Here is a 15,654-nt window from a genome sequence, read left to right as displayed (position 1 = left end):
AAGGATAGTGGCTCCTCCTCACTACATGTGCTGTCAAAAGTATAATCTGTATGTAATCTGGATGCATGACGGATGCTGAGTGTGTCCTATAAGGTAATTATTTGACCATCCCACTGTCACATATCATATCTAACATCCATTTGGGAATCTATTTGGATGTTTGAATTGCAATCATTTTCTCATTCACTACATCCTCCACAGTTGTCATCTATGGGCTCATATGTGGGCATATTAGTAGGCTGATTTTCTACTAAAATGCACTCTAATGTGAATTTAAAATCTACATATCTTGATGACTCATATTGTACAGGGGCATCAAGGAAGTAAACACATCTTGTGGATAGATTTCGTGTAGTTTTGTGCATGACAGCAAAGGCTAAGTTGAGTTCTCCACAAACAAACATCTCTACTTATAATAATCCACCTATTGGCCAAATGGTAGATTTTGTATCCACAAGATGCATTTTACATGCTTGTTATCAATCTTGGTTCTATTTTTCTTTGGCACTAATGCATTTGCAAAGCATCCAAACATTTAGAAGATTCAATCAAAGTATTGTTTGTAAGGCTTCTATGGGTCATCTATTTAGCAGGTATGTTGCTCACATTATAGCCTCTAACCAAAGCCTATTGAGCAAAATTTGACCCTTCAACATGCATCTTGCCATCTCCATGAGAGATCTATTTCTTCTCTCAGCCACACCGTCCTGCTAAAGGTGTGTATGGCATCGTGCATTGATGAATTTGACACTTCAACATGCATCTTGCCATCTCCATGAGATTTCTATTTTTTCTCTCAGCCACAGGGTTCTACTAAGATGTGTGTGGCACAATGCATTGATGAATAATGCCCTTATCTGCCAAATAAACATGAACTTTGCCCCTCTAATCTATACGAAGAGTACCAACCTTGCACCTTTATAGATTTTCAATCATAGAGATAAAATGTCTAGAGTCCATAAATACCTCTGATTTTTAGATCAATAGATAAACCCATGTGAATATGGAATAGTCATCAATAAAGTCACAAAATGATGCTTGATGCATTTCCCCATCTATATACCCCTCACAAGATACACCCCAAGATACACCCCTCGCGAACATGACATTAAAAGAATGATAGTAGAAAAAGGTGCAATCAATATATACATTCTTGATAGTCTAGTCAATGGTGCTGACCGTATATTTCAACATGCCACAAAACATTCGACCTCATGAACTAACATACAGAGCTCTTTCTCTGGTTGCATCCACAAACAATCTATTCTTGCTTAATAAACCATAAAAGAAACACATCAATGTTCATAACATTGTTCTTAAAGATATATCATGCCTATAAACAATAACAAGATGGGAGTGCTTTCACAAGAACATACGAACATACAAGAAATCCCATATTAGTCATTGAGTCTTTAAACCGTGTCTCATTCAATGCACACCAAGAAGACACATTAGAAGATTGTAATCTCATGGCTATCAACATTTTATGTCTCTAAGAAACAAGGAACAAATGATCACCAAAGCTCTCCTACCTAGTTTCAATGAACTATCTTGCTTTAACAACTACATACATACAAAGAAACATAATGTCTAATCACAAGCACAACCGTAGCAAAAAAAGGTATAGAATTAATAACTGCCACCTTCAAAAACCAAACATTCAACAAATGCATGTAATTGGAACATACAAATCACCTAAAACAAACATGAAGGACTTCATATTAGTTCTAAAAGACATTCTAGAAAGACTAGACAATAGCAAGCTAATCATCATAATCGGGGACTTCAACATTAACCGAAAGGATACAACACATGCTTCCAACACTCTCTCTAGCACTCTTCAAGGAATGTCACAGCATTCAAACAATCAACGAACCAACAACAAGTTAGCGATCAACAATGAAGCAGATCCTGGACAAACATTAACAAACATTAACAAAGAAAAAAGCATGTGAATAACTATTGGCATGATCACTCAAGCACTTACATTTTAATACTGAAGCACATAATTTCACTACTAAGAACTAGGACATCTACTTAAGATTCCGGTGGGCAGGCCAAGTGAACTTTCTCACCTTGTATATTCTCCACAAAGAACTATGTGCTGTTAATCGATTGTGGGTTTTGTTCCGAAGAATTCTTTTCATCAATTTGCTTCTTTGATTGACAACTAGATTTGAGAACGTTTTCGGAATGGGTAGAAACTCCTCGAATTGGGCGCATTACTAGGTACAAAACGTGCTCTTTCTGTTTGCCTATAAGCTCTTCCAGATCACTTTGCTTGCTCGAACCATCTTTGACAGCGCAAAATATTTAAGGAACGCTCATTCGGTGAATTGGGTCATTGTTTTTGTTCCTAATATTTTCTCAGCTCAATGGACAGAGTTTCACTCTTCATGCTTTTGATTCTTCCAACAAATCCCCGATGCCTTTGCTTTGAAACCGGGACATCGTACCGGACTCAATCCTTGCATCTGTTTTGGCTGTTAGAACCGTATCATGAATAGGTGTGCTGCGTTAATGTCATTCGAAGCATCATTTCAAGCGCGCATTAGCAACTGCGTGTTGATAGAAGCACCTTGGAATCGATGCGACATCCCAAATTTGGAAGGAGCTGTTACTCTTATTGAACAACTTTGGCAACAAAGCGCATTTGATTCACCTATTTTTGCTTTTGCCACTGTAAAGGACTGAGCTAGACGTTCGATTTGTTGACCTGTTTTGATCCTTAACACATTGGCAACGTCCTTGCCTAGCACGTGCTAGGCGACTTGGTTTCGAGATACTGCCGTTGCCATCTATGTTGCTTGGTTCATATTACGTTTGAAATATCTTCTAGGTAAATGGAACATATTGGAAAGTGAAATACGGAAAAAGATAATCTTACCAACAGCTCTTTTCAGTCAACTCCGTTATTCCTTACAAAGAGCAACAACGGCATCTTTGTGATGATTTGGACGTGCTAATCAGGAATGGGGCAAGGATACAAATTACTCGGTAGGATAATTTTGTGCTCACTAGAAGCTCAATAGGGTTAGGGTTGAGGAAGCTCACAGGGCATTGTGTTGGGAATCTCAATCCGTGACAGCTGGAAAATGCTTATAGTTTGGATTGTCTGTGGCTTATAGAGGGGTGCGTGAAGCGCAATGCACTGGAATTAATACAAATACAACTTGGACCGTTTATAGCTTTAAGAGTAGTATAGGTGGAGGTTTGATCGATAACGTCTGAGACGATTGTAAAAGATTGCTTAGAAAGAAATCAGACTTGTATATGTTGAGATAATTTACATCAATTATTGTGATCATGCCATCCTTCCTGACTACTATATATTGTTTGTTATTTTCATCCCAAGGTATATTTGATTGCGCGCGTGCACACACACAGAAGGAACGCATGATTTTAAGATCGCACCTTTCTCTAAAACCGATAGTGGAGTTTTCACTTTAAAATTGCAAGAGCAGCAATGCAAATGTATCACACGTTGTCTCTTTAATGACTTTTGAAGAGGAAGCATGCGGACTCTCCCCTACACATTTGTCTGGTTATGGATATGCTTATCTACAAACATCTATGTATACATATGCATATGCATATATCTATATATACATATCAAGATTGCATAATTGATGTAGGAGAGTTCCTTCAAAGCAAAACCGATTTCAAGTTCCAAAATGCAATGGCAGCAATGCAAACAGAGAGGAAGCATTCTAAAATTTGTCTAGTTATTTATATGTAGATACATACATATACGTATACATATATGTGTGTGTGTGTGTGTGGCTCTTCCCTCCATATTCTAGTTATTTACCTGTTTACATATATCTATATATTCATATGCATATACTCCTTAGAGGCTTGTAATGCTCTCTGTTGATTGCTCCATCGTTCTTGTGCGTCCGCATGCACATACTCACATATCCTTGCTACTTATAGTAAATGGTTGGAAAAACCTCAGATTCTGCAAGGATGTGAAAGACGTCAATTTTTAATTACAAGATGTAGGTAAAGGACTCTTTTACCTTTTGCTTTCTCTAACATTTGCACCTGTTACAATCGTCCAATGTTATACTAATATAAACACAAACGTCAGTGCTCAAATTGACTTCACAAGCAGTTGTAGCTTGAATGAAGAGATTTTGGACTACCTTTTGATTAGCCTTCTCCTTTAGTGCTAGCTTTCATCATGGCTGAGTCTGCCCTTCACCTCCGGAGTGCCGACAGAAACTCAGTATGAAGACTTTGTATAAATGGATGCTCAAGTATGTGTGGGTGTGTGGATTTGTATGTGTGAGAGCATATTTTTATACTATGGTCTACACCCACTGTTGGGCGCTGATGACGTCAGTGGGGATGTCATAGTAGCTAGTCCCTGCTATGCATGATGGAGTTTATGGTTTTCAACCTTGTGAGTGACTATCATGAGATTGAAACTGCACTATGTTGTGTTTTTAGAGGATGAGTTCCTGGATTCATCTAGGTATATAATAAGGTTGGGTTTTTCAAAATGTTGTAACATTAAACAAGAAAAAGAGATTTACATGCTAAAGTAATCACCTTTGGTAACAGCATATACGTTCACACAAACACCACTAAGCCATCCACTGAGGGCACACAGAATTTAGGCAAGAAGGCATCTATAGCATGATTTAAGAGCTAATGTTAACTTTTGAGTACTAATACACTGCTGCACCCGCCTGCTCATTTACCTGCTTGTTCATCCTCGTCCAGTCCCTGCAAACATTCACTGCAGGCTGCTGTTCACCACCTCTGTGTTCTGCCTCTGCCACCCTGCCATCTGCGCTTCCATATGGCACCCCTTTGTGGCTGTGTCTGTCGCTGTCGTGCCCCAGTCCATTTGCAATTAACCATAGTCCCATGGCTGCCATACAGAAGGCTATATTACAGCGCATCTGTTAGCCCTAGATCCAGGGTATGTGACAGCCATGTGGCAGCCTGCAGTGCAGTCCGCATGCTTGCCTTGTGGATGATCCCCTCCATCTAGATCTACCTACGTGGTATCAAAGCCTGATGCTCACACAGTGGCCTTTCATGCCCTCCAATCCTATATTGGTACCATGTCACTGTGCTCTCCTCATATGGGGGCTTACAAGTGGGTCAACGAAACCTTAATTTCCAACATGACCCTCGTTGATAGTCATTTAAGAGGTGGAGCAGCCCGATGTAGTGGACGAGGTAGAGGTGGTTGAGCCAGAGCAGCTCTTGCTCCACGTTCAAGAAGTGTAATAGCAACAGCCAGCACTTGTATGTGGTTGTGTTCAAGCATGGAGGAGAATATTTTGTCTAACTATCTGCACCTACTTTAGGTATTCATTGTTCTTTAGTGTGTTTCAGCTTCAGCAAATGGGGATGTCAAGGGCATGCTAGCAGCTTATGGCCCTCTTGCAGGCTGATTAGCTCAGTCAGGCCAGCAAACAATGCCAGCAGCAGAAACAGCTATACATTTGGGCTGATTTCAGCAGCCATTTGGGACATTTGGCAGCCAGACAGCCTGTCCACGTCAGCAGAGTCCACACAGGCAGGTCCCAGCAAGCAGTACAGGCCCAGACAGCAGGAGCGTCGTTGGCAGTTTGTCTAGTGTTTGCAATTCTCCACTCCATCTTCACAAATAGATCTCAGTCCTCATCTACAGTTGTAAAATATTGGCACCTATACGGAGATAGTATGATGGGAGGACCAGGTGCACTGGGTGTTGGTCTCTTGCACCCTCACACGTGTATGCAAGCACTTACGTACAACTCTATTTTAGTTCAGTGCGCATCTGCACTCAGATAACCTAAGCAAATTTGTAAGAGAGGAAGTGATTTGATGTATGATGGAAGCTGTTTCCAACACAACCGCTCATTGCAATAGTTGGCAACGATTCCACTCTCTTGTCTTCCACATTTTGAATACCTTTTAACTGATCTATTAGTTGGGATCATATCAGCAGTTTTGGTGAATAGGGTACACATTTGGTAGGTGGTGGTTTGCAAGTTGTGGCTGGCTTAGGTTAGTCAGTCTTGGTTGTAGTCTTGAATCCACCGGCATGGACTGCCTGAATGCTTACCACTGCACCTGGAAAATCCATGAGTATTGAATCTCACTTCTTTTAGTTGTCGCTGTCTGAGGTTAACCAGCATGTTACATCTGTCATCTTGTCTGAGTTCTGTAACCAGATTGGAGATATAACCTGTGGCTGGACCATATGAGGAAAATTATAACTGTCAGAAGGGTTTTGTTCAGCTAACCAGGATCAGTTTACATTGAATTAGTTTCTTCTATGAAGCGTGTCTGTCTTTTTTATATGAGATTGTAACTAAAAGGTAAAAGGCTCTGAGAGCCAACAAAATCAACTATCCTTAGAGAACCTTGTTGTTGGTAAAGGATTCCAAAGCTTTGTTGATGCTAATTTAGGATATTTTAAGTCACAATTGATAGTTCAATTTTGGTTTCTAGTAACTTAAGAGACCTTTTCATAGAAGAAAGTTTAGGAGTTCAAAATATCTTTTTGGATGATTTTTGAAGAAAACTGCTTTGAAAATAGAAGAGGCCTTTCAGTTAATTTCTCAAAGCAAAGTAATCCACTTCTAGAAAAGATAATTTTTTTTTCAAAAATTGTATAGGAAGTTTGTCATATCTTATATGGACAGTTGTTCCAATACTTCTATTTTTATTTGCAAAAAGCTTTACCTAGAATGTCTTTTGAGAGAAGTGAACTCGTTTGCCAAAACTTACGCCCCTACCTTAGTTTCTCAAACAGATTTGATAACACTAGTGTTTCGTAAGTCTTCGGGTTTGTTTGCAATCCAAGTATTCCTTTTCTTTGTGCTGGTTGAAAGTTCACAAAATTCCAAAAAAGCGAAGATCTATGGCGGCAGCTGCTTGTAAGACTACTTTGACAGATGTCTCTAAATGGCTAAGCTACTCCTTTGAATATGTTGCCTAGTGTCCATGAACTTTGGAGGGACTTATTAAAGGAGGCAGATGTTCCGTTACAATCAAGGTGGATTTTAAATGACTCCATAGGAGTGATTCCTATTGTAAAATTTGTTAATTCCTCTTGAAGCACTCAAGAAAAAGAGTCTCCTATTCTTCTTCAAACCTACAATGTTACTATGCTTTGTACAAAGATCGAGCTGGAAGATTTGAAGTTGAGAAAACAGCTTTATGTCTTGACTTTTTGTGGCTAAATAATAAACATCATGATGTCGATTCTAAAAAGAAAAGATACACAAAGGTCATAAGGGTTGAAGATGTTTGCTCTTGGATAAATTTTCTTTTAGTTAATCTTTACATCACAAAAGGCGATTCTTTGTTTCAACAAATTATAGGAATCCCTATGGGCACTAATTGTGCTGTCTTCGTAGCAAACTTTCATCTCTTCACTTATGAATTTGGGTTTATGCAACGTCTTATCTCTATCAACACTTTCCTTATCATTTTACATAAGCTTAGCCAAGTTAGTGTTTCATTTTTATAATGTGTAAACCACTATATTCAAGTTGTTAATGTTTATCATATATTTCAACCTCTAATTCTACAGCAAATTGACAGAGTAAAATGTTGGAGATATCATAGCCAAAGAGTGTGGTGATGTGATGTGTTGGTGTGTAGTACTAGGTGATCTAGTACTAGTCTATGTGTGTGAGTCATGTGTGAGTGCCACGTATCATCATGGGACTTATCCCATATGCACTAGGTGCTAGTGCGTGACTGAGTAGCCTATATAAGGCTTGTACTTCACTTGTTTTGTTACACTTTGATGAATGAATGAAAGCCTTTGTCATGTCTTCATTTGAGCATTATTTCCTCACACCCTAACTCTCTCTCTCTCTCTCTCTCTCTCTCTCTCTCTCCCTTCACCATGTTTCTAACATGGTTTCAGAGGCACCTTCCATAGCTGCCCTATCACCCTAGCCCTAACCCTAATTCTGCTTAAGCCCTTCTTCCTGCAGCCGCCTCAGCCCTGCTCCCTTTTGCCTCTATTCACCTCCTCCTTGCACCCGTTTGCAGCAGCTATTTGCTTCAGCTGTTGCCTCCATAGCAAGACGCCTTGATTCGAGACCTTTTGGAGCTCTAGGCGCCCTTCACAAGCCTCCTTCCTTGCTGGTGGGATTATTCCGCCTGCACGTGTGGACTGTCAAGCCTGTTTCAGAGCATTTCGTCGCCACAATCTGCATCCCTTGTGCTCTTGCTGCATAGCTGCCATCAACAGAGCAGTTTCGTAAGTTTTAAACCCCAAAAACAGCTCTCTATTGCTGCTGCGGTGTAGTCGGCCACCTGACAACACTCTCTACAGCATTTCGAGTCATTTGAGGGCCTTTTCGAGCAGTCTCTTGACTTCCAGCACATCTACTACAGCCGATTTTCAGAGTCGTGTCCTACTACACATTTCAGAGCTGTTCTAGGGAGCCGCCCTGCACATTGATGACCAGCCTTTGCACTTCGGGGTGCCCTAGTGAGCCGCTTTGCAGATTTCGGACCTGCTGCAGCATTTCAAGCAGTCAAAATGCCCACAAGAGCTCCTTCTCTGGTTCGGTTCTGCATTTTGGAGCATATTCTTGCTGTGTTTTGATTAAGGTTTGGATTTGGAGCATCACCAGCGACCTATATCTGCCCTCTTGCATACGTGAAGGCTCCTATTGTGTTTTGATGTCCTAGACCAGCCGCCATACCTGCTGGTTCTTCAATTGGTGCTGCGAGTTTGTTACCTCAGTTTGCACACATGGAGCCTCGCCCTCATGGTGAAGATCAATCCGCACAAGTCTCAGCTTGGGATGAGAAGAATGACAAGGCACTAGCGCTTATTGGTTTAAGGCTGGCTAACAATCTACTTCGTCATCTTGACCTCACTACTTCAGCCAAAGAGACACTAGACAAGATCGAGAATATATACATCACATCTACTGGACTTGAGGAGCAAGCTTTATATGCTATATTACATGCTCTATCGAGTCAAATAAAGGTTCTCAGCCTTGAGTTGTCCTTTTAAATTGCATGTATTTGGAGTCAATAAGAGATACTCTGCCCTGGGTTGTTCCCCAAAAATGATTATATTGTGTTTCACTTTGGTTGATGGTATTGACCACCCAGTTCAGAGTAAGGGGGGATGACGAGTGATGGTTGGCCCTTGCCGGTCGCAAGCTGTCTAAGAAGTCACTATCCCACGGGAGGTGTTGGATAGTTGGACTTGCTCTTTGCAGTATTGCGGTGGAGGGGGGATCGGTTTACTCTTGCGTGTTGGGTCCAACACTCTTTGCTGTGAAGGGGGGTGTTGGAGATATCATAGCCAAAGAGTGTGGTGATGTGATGTGTTGGTGTGTAGTATTAGGTGATCTAGTACTAGTCTATGTGTGTGAGTCATGTGTGAGTGCCACGTGTCATCATGGGACTTATCCCATATGCACTAGGTGCTAGTGTGTGAGTGAGTAGCTTATATAAGGCTTGTACTTCACTTGTCTTGTTACACTTGATGAATGAATGAAAGCCTTTGTCATGTCTTTATTTGAGCATTATTTCCTCACACCCTGACTCTCTCTCTCTCTCTCTCTCTCTCTCTCTCTCTCTCTCTCTCTCCCTTCACCATGTTTCTAACATAAAACACAAGAATCTCCTCTTGAAGTGCAGTTAAGTTCACAAGAGTCACGAAGATAGATTCTTCGTACATAAAGTCTTGAAAGTCAGGAACCTCTGGTGATTTGGCAAAGTATCGAGTCATTTCTTCCCAATTCCATAGAATCTCTTGCCTTTGTATAACTAAGGAATCTTTTATCACTCAATGTAATAATTTGATCGCTTTGCTAATACACAAGGGGTATAATCCAATAAAAATAATGGAAAAAATACACACAATCTTACATATGAAATCTTTTATCTATGGTGTATCGGCCCTAGGCATGTTTAGAATGATTGAAAATAAGGTGAAAACAAAAAGTGGGTAGCTGAACAGCCCGATTTTCTTTAGTTTTGAAAAAAGACTTAAAGTGACTATGCATGTGCTTTTTAAGTTAGGAATTTTATATTGCATCATTGTAGGAAGCGGTACATAAGTGTAAGTGTTTTCTTTTAGTTTTTTATGTTTTAAATAAATCATTCATTCTGTCATTCTTTCTTTCATTCAAATATGAGAGAGAGAGAGAGAGAGAGAGATTTGCTCTCTCTCTCTCTCTCTCTCTCTCTCTCTCTCTCTCTCTTCTTGGCATTGTTGCTACGAAGTAAAAAACTCCTCTCTCTCGTGTATAAGCCATCCTTCCCCATCAAGTTTAGTAAAACCCGCGTGGGTCTTGGTGGTTGAGGCTCTGGTTCATGTCGTGGTGTGTGTGTGTTCGATCCTTGTGATCGCTTCGGATAAGCCTGTTAAGGCTTCTTGGCATTGTTGCTACGAAGTAAAAAACTCCTCTCTCTCTCTCTCTCTCTCTCTCTCCCCACAGTACTTTCCCCTCGTATCACCTCTACCTCTCAGTCAGCCACCCTTCATCACCTCGTTCGGCCTCGCTACTCCTACATATCACTCCCCCGCCCAGATCATGCTGTCCCCACCCTCCGTACAACCTCAGCAGCCCACCTTCATTCCAACCCCTTTCGAGATCCAGTTCCCACCTGGACCAGGACATCTGAGGCCCCCGTCAGATGCTTGGGACTCCCTATTGGCTGAGATACACAGCATTTGGGCCCGTCAGGCAGAGCTGACACATTACACCCAGGAACAGGCCCGCATTATACAGGAGCAGGGCATCCTTATCTAGGGACTCAGACACGACATCACACAGCTTCGAGAGGACTCGGGACCCTCAGAGCAACACCTGGAGCAACCCCAGTCACAGAGATGGAGGCATAGATAGCCACGATATAGTCTGCTATAGCAGAGACGACTAGATGGGTGGACGTGGCGAAATGGGAGCTTGCAAAGGCAACCGTTTCAGCCGCCATATAGGAGCAGCAGTAGAGGGCTTCGAAGGCCCTCAACATCTAGGTACGAGGGATCACACGAGACAGCACCAACACCACTACGATGCCCATGGAGGAGGCGATCACCTTTGTGACCACCACCGTGGGAGTCCCCGACCATGGCATAGAGGGAGCATGGTGTGTTGGGAGAGGTCCCAACCGAGAGCAGCCCCTAGTCATTCGCTTCAGCGATTCACATGCTCGACTAGCGACACTCCAACGCCGAGCTTCTCTACGAGAGCATCCCACCTTGTCCATGGACGAGGATTTGACACCACTATAGATTGAGGAGCGACGAGTTCTTCTGCAGCAGCGGGATGTTGCCCGCAAGGAGGGAAAATGGGCCGTGGTCCGAGATGGTAGGTTGTTGACCGGCACCCGTCGGGCTCCCACCCGTACCTCCTAGGGAGACGGGGCCTATGAGACTCAGGTTTTCAAGACCCTAGATTGCACCATTTGGAACTATAATGGTACCTTATGGTCAGACCCAGGGAACTTCTCGGAGTCTTATACAGGACGAGACATAGTCTTTTACACGGAGACACACCAAAGCCCAGAGCGTCCACTACCGATAGTCAGTGGCTACACATGGGAGTCAGCCTTCAGGGATGAGACGAGGGATACAGGAGGAGTGTGAGGATCAGGCGGGGTCGCAGTATCGTACAGGTCTTCCCTCGTTGGAGCCATCTCAATTGAGAGGAAGGACACACTCCCGATTCATGTGGATCCGGATCCGACGCACAGACACCCGTGACCTTTTCATAGCAATATGCTACTTCCCACCAGACACATCCCACTTCGCCAGAGTGGCACGAGAGGAGGGTGAGACATCGCCATATGCACCCTTACATCAAGATATCCCAGACCTTTCAGCGCGTGGGGAAGTCTCCTCGTTGGGGACTTCAACGCTAGGACGAGCACGCGCCAGGCACCACTCCTGGACTTCCGAGGCGACTCTATCACGCTACCAGACATGGACCTAGACGGAGCAGGTATGACCAGGACCTCATCGGACCGACACGGGCATGTTACACCATATGGACACGCGCTCCTTGATCTGGGCAGGATGCATGATCTCATCATCTACAACGGGCTCGACCTATGGCTCTCCTTAGGTGGTTTTACTTGCTTCCCACATGGGGGGGTACTAGTGTAGTAGATTACATCATGGGATCCCCTACCTTCACTTCATGTATCACCGACTTCACCGTAGCACCACTCCCTCCAGGAGCTGATCACACATACCTATTCTTCACTATCGCCACCCCACGCTTAGCCACACCACACACACCACATAGGAAGCACGACACCTACCACGACATACACTTTGATCACAGCCTCTCACCGGCCTACTCTGGATGCCTAAACAGACTCCTAATCTACATCGATCACATACCACTCATAGAGGACCGTGCTGCCCTAATTAATCGCACACTCCACGAGGCTGCCCTCCAAATATTTCCCCACACCAAACGGTCCACTAGACCACTACTGTTATGCTCTAGCCGAGATAGCATGACCTCGGAAAGATCGGTGGGCATTTTCTCTTAGATGACCAACTTTTGTAATAGTTAATGTGCGTAATTGAAATGGTCAAGAGAAGTAACTGCCAAGGTCCTAGGTGAGGGTGAAATGGCATTGACTAGGTAGTTCTGAGTGCTAAGGCCTAGGTGCACCTAAATGTGCAATAATGCCAAGGGGCAAGTGGTTTTAAATGTGCCCCAAGAGAGGGGTAAAAAGATGCACCAAGTGGAGAGGCTAAAATGATGACATTTGGCAAGGGGAACTATCTAGGGAATTGAGGGTCTCGTGGATAAGCATGAAAAAAAACAAAGGAACGTAAAAAAATCTGAAGATCTGCGATCCACGAGAGTGAGGCTGGGTGGAAAAATTGAATGCCATGGCCCGTGATCTGTGTCAACGTAGACTTTAGAGATCCAAGAGAAGAAGAAATAGAGTCTTTGATAGTGGACCAAGTGATGAAGTGTTTGACAGTCGGTATCAGAGCTGCGTTGAGAGAGCAAGGGACAAGAGACGGAAGCTGTGCGTGAAGGGACCAGGTGGACGGCCAAATTTTTGTTGGTGTTCTGCGATGACGGAGCTGCTGGCGACGCTTGATCGATGGCGTTCCGGACTGTCAACGTAGAAGGCTAGCGGGGTGACCTGGGGGTCCCGTAACGGGCTGACGCGCAATTGGCCTATGAATCGTGGGCGCTGGACTACTGCGATGGAGGTCGTCAAGGTTGACGATGTTTTCTCAATCGGGGCTTGAGCGCAGAGGACGCAAAGGTTGGAATAACTTGGGACGGATGTTCGCTGAAAAAAAAAACGTAGGCGCAGATTTAAGTTCCAGATCGTGCGCGGTCTTACAGGATTAGGCCGTCGCTTGTGAGTTGACGTAAGTTTTGGTTGAACGGCGTATACTTGACTGTAAGCTGTAAAAACAAAAGGGGATACGTGTTGACGCCTTTGAAAAAAAGTAATTTGGAGAAAAGATTATAGACATCACGACCTGCATATGAACATCAAAATTGAGTACGCTGTGAACGATTGACGCTGAGCGGCCGGGATCGTTGCGAACATCCTTCGAAGACAACCAGGGAGCATCTTTTCTCTTATATATACATATGTTTCAGGTTTTCAGTTTGCAATAGTTGTTCCTGTACAGAAAGGGATTTTGAAGTGCTGTACTTTTGGAGTTTTCGCGTGAGAAAAGAAGAAAGAAAAGATTAAAAAAAAAAAAACCATTTTCCATTGTGAAACTATGGAGGCAGAAGGGCAGAATTCTAGGGTGAATCCTAGTGAGTCTAGAGTGCAGTCTACACAACAGATGTCACATCATGCAGCACCTACTTTGATTGGTAGGATTTCGATATTAGAAGATGCTTTACAGCAGATTATGAACCAGCAGCTTCAAGTGAATGCTGGTCAAAATGAGATTAGGGAGATGGTACAAGCCTTGTCGGCTAGACCGTCTAGAATTGACAAGGGCAAAGCTCCAGCAGAGCCAGAGCCCAGTATCCATTCATTAGAGTGCGCAAGGGTCAAAGTGCCTAATATTGCTAATTATAGACCGGAGAAGTACGCTGGTCGGATGACCGAGCGCAGCTCTGGTGATCGAGGTTTGGTTACACAAGTGGGAAGAAGCCTTTGCCATTTGTGAAATTAGATCCAATCTAAAGAAAATCCGCGAGGCCACACACCTGTTTATTGAGGCAGCGGACAGATGGTGGATAAAGCAACAGAAGGATCAAGTTGCTCCAACCACCTGGGAAGGGTTTAAAGCTGAATTTAAGAAACACTTTCTCCCACCTGATGAAGAGTCCCGAGCTTGGGATGCTTATAGAAATCTTCGTCAGAGGAGTCTGTCGGTGGCAGAGTACACTGACAAATTCAGGGAATGTGTCATGAAAATAACAGACCCTCTCCCTATGTCGGTTCAGTTAAAAGACTATATCAATGGACTGAACGACAAAATCAAAATGGAAGTTCGGGCTAAGTATGTGACTACATTAGATGAATCTATTGCAGTAGCCCTGAACTATGAGGATGCCAGAGGCAGATCTGGTGGATTTGTGCAGGCAGGGACTCAGTATGAGTACCCGAAAAAAGGGGGATCTCAGAGGAAATGGGTTTCAAAGACAAGTGTCTCGCAGCCAAGTGGCCAAACCAAACAGGTGAAGCCGGTTGAGGGAACAATAAAAACAAGTACCACTGTTGGGGTGAAAAGGAAAATAACTCCAATGGCAGCCCGGGCTTGGTCAAAGTCCTCGTTGACCCCTAAACAAAAAGAGAAAGCTAGAAAAGAAGGATTGTGCTTCGGCTGCCTTCAGCGACATCAGTGGAAGGATTGTCCACTGAATAAAGACCGTCGCACGGCTAATATGATAATATCTGAATGCGACGTGGAAATGCAGGAGAGTCCCAATGCGGAACATATGCAGATGCAACTGGCGGGACCTTCTCAGAGGTTAGTACCTTGTTTGTTATGTATATCTGTTGCTAAGTTAGTGACGAGTGCACCTGATAACATCCTATCTAAGCACGCAGCAACGGGGTATACGGCCTTTAATGATACGGAGTTAATTAAAATGAAAGGGCAAGTGGCCAGTCATGATGTCATTGTGTTGTTTGACTCGGCGTCAACTCACAATGTGATTAACTCCAAGCTCGTGAAGAGGCTGAAATTAAAAACAAGTCCATCTGACTATGCGTATACAGTCAGGATGGTAGATGGAAGTTCAACTGAAGTATGGGACCAAAGGGTTACCCAGTTGGAGCTTCGGATTCAGGACTATGCTGAGAAGCTTGATTTTGAAATGACCAAGCTTGCTCATGCAGATATAGCCCTGGGTATGGCGTGGCATTCTAGGAAGAATCCAGCCATTGATTGGAAAAAGCATGTATATCAATTCAAGATGAATGATGTGCTTTATGTGTTACGAGGTGAAAAAGATATACCTCAGGGACCGTTGGTTTCCGTGATGGAAATCAGAAAAGCTCAAGTAGAGTTTTTATTCCTTTGCACAGCATCGGTAGAGCCAGTGGATGATTCTTCGGCTAGCACTGATGTTATGCAAAGTGGTGAGATGGCCAAGCTGACTAATCTTATAACAGAGGAGTTCTCTGAATGTTTTAGGGATGAACTACCTTATGGGTTACCTCCAGAGCGGAAAGTTCAACATAAGATTGAACTGATCCCGG

The 15,654-nt window shown here is 43.3% G+C and overlaps 1 protein-coding gene across 3 annotated transcripts in view; it reads left to right on the top strand.

Annotated features, from left to right (window-relative positions):
- The first annotated feature begins 2,044 nt into the window (after positions 1-2,044).
- EYA (eyes absent-like protein) overlaps positions 2,045-15,654 on the top strand; it is a 59,993-nt gene continuing 46,383 nt past the window's right edge. For all 3 annotated transcript variants that reach the window (XM_087383011.1, XM_087383012.1, XM_087383010.1), the window contains exon 1: positions 2,045-2,229. The gene's annotated coding sequence lies outside the window, so the exon portion shown is untranslated. The remainder of the gene's footprint in view (positions 2,230-15,654) is intronic.

Source organism: Dipteris shenzhenensis, chromosome 12, assembly GCF_047967505.1.
Source record: "Dipteris shenzhenensis isolate YYH24624 ecotype China chromosome 12, Dip_SZ_1.0, whole genome shotgun sequence".
NCBI classification, from domain to species: domain Eukaryota; kingdom Viridiplantae; phylum Streptophyta; class Polypodiopsida; order Gleicheniales; family Dipteridaceae; genus Dipteris; species Dipteris shenzhenensis.
Note: the sequence above shows the minus strand (reverse complement) of the source record. Positions and strands in the feature narration are given on the sequence as shown.